The 10,190-nt window shown below is 39.5% G+C and overlaps 1 protein-coding gene across 1 annotated transcript in view; it reads left to right on the top strand.

Annotated features, from left to right (window-relative positions):
* Positions 1–4,416: 4,416 nt before the first annotated feature.
* ARPP21 (cAMP regulated phosphoprotein 21) overlaps positions 4,417–10,190 on the top strand; it is a 273,304-nt gene continuing 267,530 nt past the window's right edge. Inside the window, exon 1 of the mRNA XM_060781679.2 lies at positions 4,417–4,647. The gene's annotated coding sequence lies outside the window, so the exon portion shown is untranslated. The remainder of the gene's footprint in view (positions 4,648–10,190) is intronic.

Below are 10,190 nucleotides of genomic sequence, written 5' to 3'. Positions count from 1 at the left end.
GGACATTCCCAGGGGGCTGTTGTCTTTATTTCAGGCATAGTAAGACAGTTCACACTCAACAATTCTAATCAGGAAGGAAAATGGCCCTAAAAGAGCTTTCTGGGCGATGCTAGGTCAGCTCCCAAAGGATATCAGCCAGCGGGAAGAAAGAGGCTATAGGCTGAACGGGTACAGAGTCTCATTTTGCAAACCACAGGCTTTATCTTTAAAGGCAATTGCAGAAAACAAAGGCAAGGAGCCTGTCTGTGTAAGGATGAACTTTGTTCACCTACCACTTGTGAATCGACTGCTTCTGTCAATAGGCAGAAGATCTTAACCTTAAAAATTGCTGTTTATTACTACAAACTCACACACTGAACTGGCTTTTATTACAATGCAAGCATTTACATTTTCCCATTTGCCACCTCCTAAAAATAACTGAATTCTGGAATGATCCTTGTGTATGAGTTTGCAAATATCAGCACTTAGATTTCTGCTGCTGCTAAGTGCAGTGTCATTAGCTTGGTTTTTAATGCATCTCACTTAACATCTGAGGCAAATCACTGAAAATTCACATTGGGCCATTGGTTTTTAAGCAGAACATAGTGGAGAAATCCACATGACGGGAAGAAAACTCTATTTTTAAAAATGATGTTGTGATATGGGCTGCTGTTCAGTCTTTTAAGGAGCCAAGCAAATTCAGGAAACAGATTTGTACTTTTGACAGCGGATGCTTGCTTAGGACATAAGTTGTCTATGATTTTACACTCCTGGGAAGAAGGCCAGATAAGATGTCAGCATGGTCGTCCTGTTGATAGATTCTTTCTGCTGGATTCAGAATCTAATCTGGCAGACAAGGATGAATTCCTCTCTCTGTTTTTCTCTCTTGTATCTACATGATGCAACCAGTTTAAGGCCAGAGCAAACACTCTTTCATATTGGCTCAAGTCTCAGAAAGCCAGGAAACTGAAATGTGATGCCTTCATAGATGAATCAAATGATTGGAAATGATATGCTACAGTGCTACAAATTGTGATTTCTTACAGTTCACTCTCCATGTACGCAAATAAATAGGCATGGCTCAGTTTACAAATGTTAAGCTGAGATGTTTCATAAGACAAAATAGGACCTGAACAAGATAGGATATCTTTGCTGATTCCAGGCACTGCATGCATCCTCCCAATCCCTAACTAAGCATTTTAGCTACTCAGGGACCAGCTCCAAAGGATGGGAACAGAAAGTGAACCGTTGCTTTTTGAGTGAAAATTCCCAAAATCACTCAGACTAGAAATATGTCACTGACTGCAACAGGGTAATCCTAACTGGAGGATTCTTGGAGGTGAGTCCAAAAATTTGCATAAGAAGGGGGGGGGGGTGTTAAGAAGGAACTATTGGGAGGACTGCCATCATTCCCACCATCTGAAGCAATTGCTTCTTTTTTTGGAGAGCCAAATTTTCCATCCAGATTTTTGGAGAGTTGGGTCTTCAGATTCCAGTTGTGTCATGGCCTCTTGAGATAGATTCATACCCTGTTTTGTATGAGGAGTTAAGGAGTACCATTCCCAACAATTATTTCATAATATATAAAATATATATTACTATTATTTTAATTCATTATGTTCCCCTAGGAAATCAGCAATGCTGAATCAGTAATGCAAATTTGGTAAGGAAAGTTGTGTAACTGGTTACACTGCTATAGATGCATGGAACACTATTTCCAACATGAAGAAAAGTTGAAAATGTCTGCAATGCCTTGAGAGCCTTCAGCCAGAAGATATATAGGTTCAAACTGCTGCACTGTGAGTTTTGGAAGTACGCTATAAGCCACTGAAGCTAGAAGTTTCTGGGAACTTCAACCCTCACAAGGTGAATTTGAGCCCTGAGCTTCAAAGAATGTATAATGGCAGCTCAATAAGGCTCTTCCAATTTCAAATACTAAAGTTTCTTGCACTGTTCATAAATAGGTCCAGACTGCTCAACTGACAACTTCTAGAGCCAAGTTTATGATATATGGAACTTCAGGTGAATGAACACAGGATGTTAGCAGTTGATAAATGATTAGATTTCTTGACTTTAAAAAGTTGACTCATATTTACCAGCTCTCCCTGTCACAAAATGAGCTGCTGATGTCATATCAGTTTATTTTATGAAATGTGGAAGGACAAAAGCTGCATCTAGACATCCTACTCAAACTTTGCTCTCCAGCTCATAAGTACTTAATTGGCATTTGGAAAGATGTTCTCTTTAACAAACAGCACTGACTTCATTACTTGACTGCAGAAAATTGTTTAGTTTAATCTTGTGTTGACTCTTTTGGTTAACCTAAGCCCATGCACACTATAGAATGAGAATATTATTATTTCACTCTAATTGCCATGGCTGTATCCTATGAAATCATGGGGTTTGGCAAGGAACTAGAGCTCTCTGGCCAAAAATTCTAAATGCTTATCCCTAAACTGCTAATTCTAGGATTCCATAGGATGGAATCATGGCATGGCATTTAAAGTGGAATAGTAGCACTATGGTTAAGTGGTGTGAATCAATTTTAAATGATGTTCATATTTATTTGAATAGGTTCATTGCAGAGCTGTAGCAGCTCATAGCTTTCAAGGTGATAAGACAGTGATTATGGTTAGTTACCTCAGCACCTTGGGGAGTTCCTTTAAAACCTAATGCAAATTCACTACCTCACTGAGATGGAAACCACCAACAACTATCAATAATTTGCAATAGTTATATTTGGGCTACAGCTCCCACAGGCAGTGAGTATTATAGTTCAAAGAATAACTTTTTAAAGAGCTTTTTAGAGACAGACTTATCTGTGGTTATGATTTTTTCTGTGAGACTTCCTCCCAAGAGAAATATAGCTGTCACATGTTACTGGCTGTTTTACCTGGCAGATTGTAGTTATAGTTGGAAGAAAAGAAGGATGGGTGGAAGGGTGGATAACAGAAGGAAGGGCAGACAGACTATTCCAAGCTTTGGATCAATACATATTATGACTCCCCTACCCTAGGATTCAATATTCATAGTTTCACTTAGCCATACTTCAAACAAATAACACCTTCCCACCCCAGTAAGTTTTATGGTTCAGATAGCCATGTGATGCATATGACCATTGGTTGGCATGTTAATAAATTGATTGATTAATTGATTGAAAGATATCTGTGTGTGTGTGTGCATGTGTATGTGTGTGTCTGTCCATCCACGGATGTGAGGATTGTACTGTATATCAATCAGGGCCTGTGTGTGTCATAGGGCTGTATTCCATCATGGAAAGTTTCTATAACCACCCTATGAGACAGGAAACTGTCAAGGGCACCAAAAGGAAGAACAATTGACATGAAAGGAAAGCTTTGAGAAAGGATGGAGATATGAGATATGGAGGGGAAAGGAGGAGAAATGAGAAATCCACCTCTACTCCATAGCATCCACCATAACTGTCATCTCTTCCCATGAGTCCCATCAGCACAGAATGATAATATGAAATTAACAAGCTACAATCTTATCACTCACAATGATGGCATATTGTCTATATTCTCCCACAATCATTAGACTTACAAAAGCTGCTCACTTCTGGTCCAGAGTGTTATGTGACCTTTGAGAAAACATGGACATTAAGCAAAAAAACCCAGGACAGAAATGCCTACTCTGAAAAAGTAGACATTACTGGGAAAACATATCAATAGTTCTCATTGAGCTCATTGGGGCTTCCTCACAGTAAAATTAGCACAGGAATGTCACCTCCATATTTTCAAATTAGTGGGACCAAAGCATGGGTTGACATGGTGAAGAACTGGTGTGTGTGAAGAAACTGACAATTTGCCCTTTCTCCAAGTGATCAGGAGGAGTTGTGTATGCAAAGGCCTACGCAATTCTATTCCTATGAAAACCCAATCCCAAAGAATCTCTATGTATTCGCATTTGAACTGTGCTAGCCTACCTTCAATTGTTAGTCCCAACTAGATTGGATTCATTACATGAGTGGGGTTCACTTGAGTGTTGACTCAACATTTAGCCATTTGATTAAGGTTCATGATTGAACAACATGACAACAAAGGCAAAATTTGGAGGTCCAATTGATCTGGAAAAAAGTAGTAGTAGTGGTGGTTGTGAGGAGAACCCAAACATATACTTGCAAATTACTGGATGAATTTCACATTTCACTGAGCAGAATTCAGCTATCACTGATACAGGGCATTTGTATTTCAACAACAAAATTTCAATTACATGTAGATGAGGATCAAAAGGATGAAACTTCTGAAAAAAATAATACTCAGCAAGGCGTGTAATCTGTTTTGCTGTGTGGAGCTATTTGATACTGACTTCCCATTTTTTATGTGGACATTTCATTGGTTAATATTAGCTGAACAGCTGATTGTCAAAAGTTTACAGCCGACAACAGGTGCTAGATCAACACAGTGTCTGGAACCTCTATGGGCTAATATTGCTACTTTAGCACAAGACACACTATTTGAGAAAGTGAGGCCTTTGCAACTTGGCTGTTGAGTCTCACTCTTTGTGTTTCTGTCTCAACTTCTGAAGGAACACACACCATTCATGGTGCTTGCTTGAAGGCATTCAGCGGGAGAAAGGAAATAAGAACTCTTTAAAGCATTGGGAGGTGACAATATTTCCTAGTAGGGCTAAAGCTGCTTTTGTCAAAAGGTAAGGAAACAATTATTAATGGAGAATTGAGGCTGATGTTATATTGAACTAATTTCTGAAAATGGAATAGGAAAATAGATAGCAATGTTGCTGTTCCAATTACATTAATTTGGCTCATTATTTGGGCAGAAAGTAGAAACTGGATTCAGTTTATTCTCTGAAGGTCTTCAGTGGGTGCATATGCAACTTCTGTAGTGTCCATTGTGCTCTCTGGTATAGTTGTACGTAAATTGAGTTGTCTCGGTTTTTAATGCAATTTTTATAAGCCTAATCATGATTGTGTGATGATCACATATTAAAAAGTCACAGGATAAAATATGCAGCTTTTTAAAAACCAAACCTACTGAGTGAACCATAGGGAAAATGAGCTGTTATTCTTTAGGATTGAAAGCATCTGTCTTTTCAGGAGTAATTAGCTTGAAATCTCTTAGTGCCTTTAAACGTCTCCAGTTTATAAGAGGGACTCTTGAAAGCAACTTGTGCTAGTAAAAGGAAAAATGTTGGAGGAAGGTTGAGAATTTCAATGTAAAAAGGAATACTAATATGCCCAAATGACTTTATAAATGGGTCAGAAATACCATCAGATTTTAAAACAGTGAATGTGAGGGGAAACAGAAGAGACAGGTTGGTCAATCTAGGTGGAAGTCTTTGCATCTGGTTTGAAACTCTGTGCATTTTTTCAGAAAACTGAATCAAAATTGCCAAATCTTTTTTTTCTTTTCTGAAAGACTCCACACAGCAGGATAGCCAGGTTCAAGATGTGGATGGGGGTATGCATTCCATTCAGTCTGATATTTTAAAGTAAAATCCACCAACTTTGCCAGTTCTTCTTGAATGGGATAAAAATAATTGCAGACCGAACAAGTCTGAAAGTGTTGTTGTTGGATCAGTCTATCTCTAATGGAGGACATTTCATTAAGACAAACATTGAAAGGAAAAGATTGGCAGCATAACGATGTGATGTGTTCTTTTTAGATTTGTTTAAATAGCTTGATTGTGTGAGGTGCATTATACTCTTCACTAGAAAATGTTTCTTTTACTTCAATCTTATCCATGCTAAGTTGGTTTCATTTTTAAGTGTGGTATTGGTTGGTCAGGGCTGCTTGCTGCATCCCATACTAATGTATCATACTATCATTTGATGTCTTGTCACTTTATTATGCAATGATGAATGAATTGTTTATTGTACCAGCCATAGGCCATGACATCAAATAATATACAACCTTTAAAGGCATGGCCCGACTCACCGGGCTAGAAACATTGAGGTGTGGGGCGTCCTCCACCGCCATTATGGCCTCAAGGGGGCTTCTTCCTCCCAGAAGCCCCCTGGGATGGCGGGAAAGTTTCCCGCCATCCGGCTGGAGGGCCAATGGCTAACTTGGCATGCCCTGCCACTCGGGAGGCCGGGGCTGGCCTCTCCCTCCTCTTGGGCAGCCTATTTATGGCTGTCCCAAGCTTTCCGACAAGCACTGTGCCTGTTACAGCTGATCCATCCCACCCACCCTGCATGTTTATTGTGTATTGTTTTCCGGTTAGCGTGTTTTGTTAGGTTGTCATGGTTAACTTATGATTGTTGACTTTTTTTGTGCTTTTGTCGCAACTCCTTGTTGGTGTTGGGCATGGACCCTGGATCTGGCTTGGTATCCCCCCCCTAAGGGAGGGGGGGAATGTCTGGTGGCGCAGGGGTGCCAAGTTTACTTGGGCTCGGTATTGTGCCGGGGGCACCCTGGAGGTTAAACGGTATTGGATAGCAGCGGGCTGCCCGATCCTGATCCAGGACCCATGCATGGCTGCCAACCCTTGTTCCTGTTATCAATAAATTGAGTTGTGGCCATTGTTTAACTCAAAACCTTAGTGTGAGCGTTTTCTTGGGGCGGCTGGTTAGGTGTATTGCCCATGCACACACAAAAAGTACAATAAGCACTTCTCAATACAAACATTAAAACCTATTCTATATACTGGCTCTTTAAAATTACAATAGCAGTGACATGATAACAATAACAATGTCTGATTTGTATCATCCCACACAATTTCCATTTCCATTTCTAGCCTTCACTGTAGACTTTACTAATTATCTCAGAATTTTTGGGCTGCGACTGCAAATGTGGCAATCTTTAATGTTATATTTTTGGAACAATTCACTAACAAGTCATTAGAATTGAGCAGAGGATGCTTGTGTTGCGGTTTCCTAATACAGATTAATTTGAACTTTTAGAAATGAATTGTCTAGTGAATCTGATTTAGGATCAGCCCCATTCTAAATCAGCAAGGACTCCGGGTCTCATATCATTTTCGAGGAGAGCACCAAGGAAAGGTTCTGGGATTGAGGTTTCACACCTGTTCCTAGTTTCCACCAAAAAACAATATTGTCAAAATTGATATTAGGTGAGTTCTATCAATGAGAGTTCATCGATGTCGTCTTCATTGATTATGTTGTTACGAGCATTCTTGTGAGAAGTGGTCATAAGAGCAAGGCAGACCATGGAAAGGATTTCTTCTTTTATTACATTTTCCTGAATTTCCAACTTCTAAAAAAAACCCCTACCTCTTCTTGGTAGAGAATATATAGATGTGGAAAGTGGATAGATCTATTGCTCAGTGCATATGAAAGTGAAAGGAAACAGACTGATATGCCCATACAGTAGTTTGTCATGACTAACTCAAATTTAAAATGTTTACTTTACTGATTTCAAAATGTTTACTTTACTGAGTAGTGGATCTGGATAGAACCCGGGATATCCTCTTTTATCCAAATTTATTTATTTATTTAATTTACTCTATTTATACCCCGCCTTCCCCTACCCTGAAGGGCAGGCATGTAGCCGGGGTATAAATAGAGTAAATTCTCATGGTGGTCCACGAGAAGGCCTTATTGGTGCATTATTTAACCTGTTATGTTTATTCATATCATGATCTGATCACCATACTCAATATATCCCATATGCATGGGGATATTGGGGTAACAATACAAAAGGTTTGCTAGGGTAGACCCCCTTTCACTCAGACTCAGCCCCCCCCCCCAAATCAAAATCCTGGCTACGGGCCTGCTGAAGGGGATTCAAGGCAGCTTACAAATAGTCAATTATCAAATGCCTTAAAACACATACAAATTCCAATACCATTGAAAATTCAAATCGAATTAAATTAAAAGTACATATTGAGCATCTAAAAACATTATAGTCAATCACACCATCTGTAATCATATTCCAGAGCGGTTCCATAATCATTGCACATATTACAAATCTGTTATTGCACTGCATAATTGTCTGATCAAAATTACTGCCTTTCATCAAGGGAAATTCAGATACAAAACAGAAGAAGGATAAGTTACTTACTCAACAGAAACATTTAGAAAAATGTGGAGAAAGGTGGGGGGGGGGTTGTGTGGGTGTTCTCCAAATAGGACTTGAATGGCTAAAAGACATTAAGGGCACAGCTACACTGATATTATGACATAGCTTGGGACCGATTTGAAAGGAACCAATTGAGGGCAGGTAGGTGAAGGAATCTGTTCCCAAACTACTGTGCCGCTACCCCTCATTTCTGGGAGAGATGCACATCAGGACTCTGGAAGATTAGGGGTGGGAAACAAAGATAGTGACAGGTAGAAGTGCAATAAACAAATACGTTTCCTAGGTGTCCAGTTAGGAGGTCCTGCTACCTAACCATGCTCTGGGAACATTTTTAGCAGCCCCCATTCCAGAGTCTATAATGTACTTCAGCAGGGGTGGTATTCTCCCCTACGTACCATCAAGATTACTAAGATCGTCTGGAAAGGCCCTGCTCTCGGTCCCACCGGCCTCAGAAGCGCGCCTGGTGGGGACAAGGGACAGGGCCTTCTCGGTGGTGGCCCCGCGACTCTGGAACTCTCTCCCACTGGAGGTCAGAACCGCCCCGTCTATCTTGACATTCAGGAAACGGGTGAAGACGTGGTTGTGGAGACAGGCTTTCGATGAATGAGACAGCACCCTAGGATTGTGGATGGAAGATGAGGTATACTTGTTTTTAATATGACGACTGACCACCCTAGTTTTAAATATAGTTGTTATTTTAAATGTGTTATTGTAATTATGAACTATGATATTTTACTGATTGTATGTTTTTATGGTTGTAAACCGGGCTGAGTCCCTCTAAGAGGTGAGAAGCTCGGTATAGAAAACGTTGAAATAAATAAATAAATAAATAAATAAATACAATGTGTTCCACATTTTGCAGAAACAATTTTACTCTGGATCTTGATACCCTGTTATCTGCTGCAGTGTATTATCTAATGGAATTTGGACTTTCCTTTAAAAAATGCATTATGTGCCCTTAAATGCACACTGCAGCATGCATTGGCAATGTGCGTTTTTGTGGCCGTCATAGTTTTCAGTCATGTCGGTGTAGATGGGGGCCTTAGAAAACTTAAATAGATTGAGTTTGTAAACTTGCAGCACAGTCGATTTAGATTAACTCTGAATTAAATATGCATTCAATTGGCTAGAATCCACAGAGAACTACGTTAATGCTTGAACCTTTACTCTCAAACCACATTGTAAATATCAACAGGATAGACCTTCAGTCTTGTCATCTCTCATTCTTCAAGCAATTTTAGAAATTCTTAGCCTAGATATGTTTTAGACAAATGGGTAGCTGCAATTTTCTTGTGTGTCTTTAATACAATTCTAAATTTAAACTGCAGATTAATTTAGGTCTTACAGTGGGTCAGATTCCCAGTCTAGTTGTGACAGCTGAGTCATCTGATATGGCAGACTGCTCCCTGGATTGCAAAGTGCTATACACACACATCCCTTTCAAAATTGAGTTCTCTTAATATAATTGGCTGGGGCCTCAATGCCCTAAAGGTACCAGATCCTGCCTTTTCATGGAAGTTATGTGGGATCAGCCCTTTCTGATGCTTAGATGGAAGACCACCAACAAATACCAAGGGCTCTAGGCTATCTTTCAGAGGAAGGAGCTGGTAAAATCACCTTTGAAAATTCATTGAATAAGAAAACCCTATGAAAATCAGCAGGTTGCGATGTGTTGATTGGAAATAGACATAGACATTATCAGACAGAAATGTAAGCATCGGTTTCTTTGTTTTTCTTTAATATTGCTTTTCAAATAATGTGCAAACACAAGTACACAGGTAGAATGGTGTTATCTTTGAAAAATGCACATAAGCATACTTTGGTCAATGTGGCAAATATGTTTAAAATGTATACCTAAGAAGAGCACATTTAAAAACAATATGCATGCTTTAAGAAAAATGTGTGCAGACATACACATAAACTGAATTGTTGTAGGTTTTTTTGGGCTATATGGCCATGTTCTAGAGGCATTTCTCCTGATGTTTTGCCTGCATCTATGGCAAGCATCCTCAGAGGTAGTGAGGGTAATGAGGATGCTTGCCATAGATGCAGGCAAAACATCAGGAGAAATGCCTCTAGAACATGGCCATATAGCCCGAAAAAACCTACAACAACCCAGTGATTCCAGCCATGAAAGCCTTTGACAATACACATAAACTACTATGTGCTTTGAAAAGCATATTTATTTAT

Source organism: Anolis sagrei, chromosome 6 (assembly GCF_037176765.1).
Source record: "Anolis sagrei isolate rAnoSag1 chromosome 6, rAnoSag1.mat, whole genome shotgun sequence".
NCBI lineage: Eukaryota > Metazoa > Chordata > Lepidosauria > Squamata > Dactyloidae > Anolis > Anolis sagrei.
This window is presented reverse-complemented; position numbering and strand designations above follow the sequence as displayed.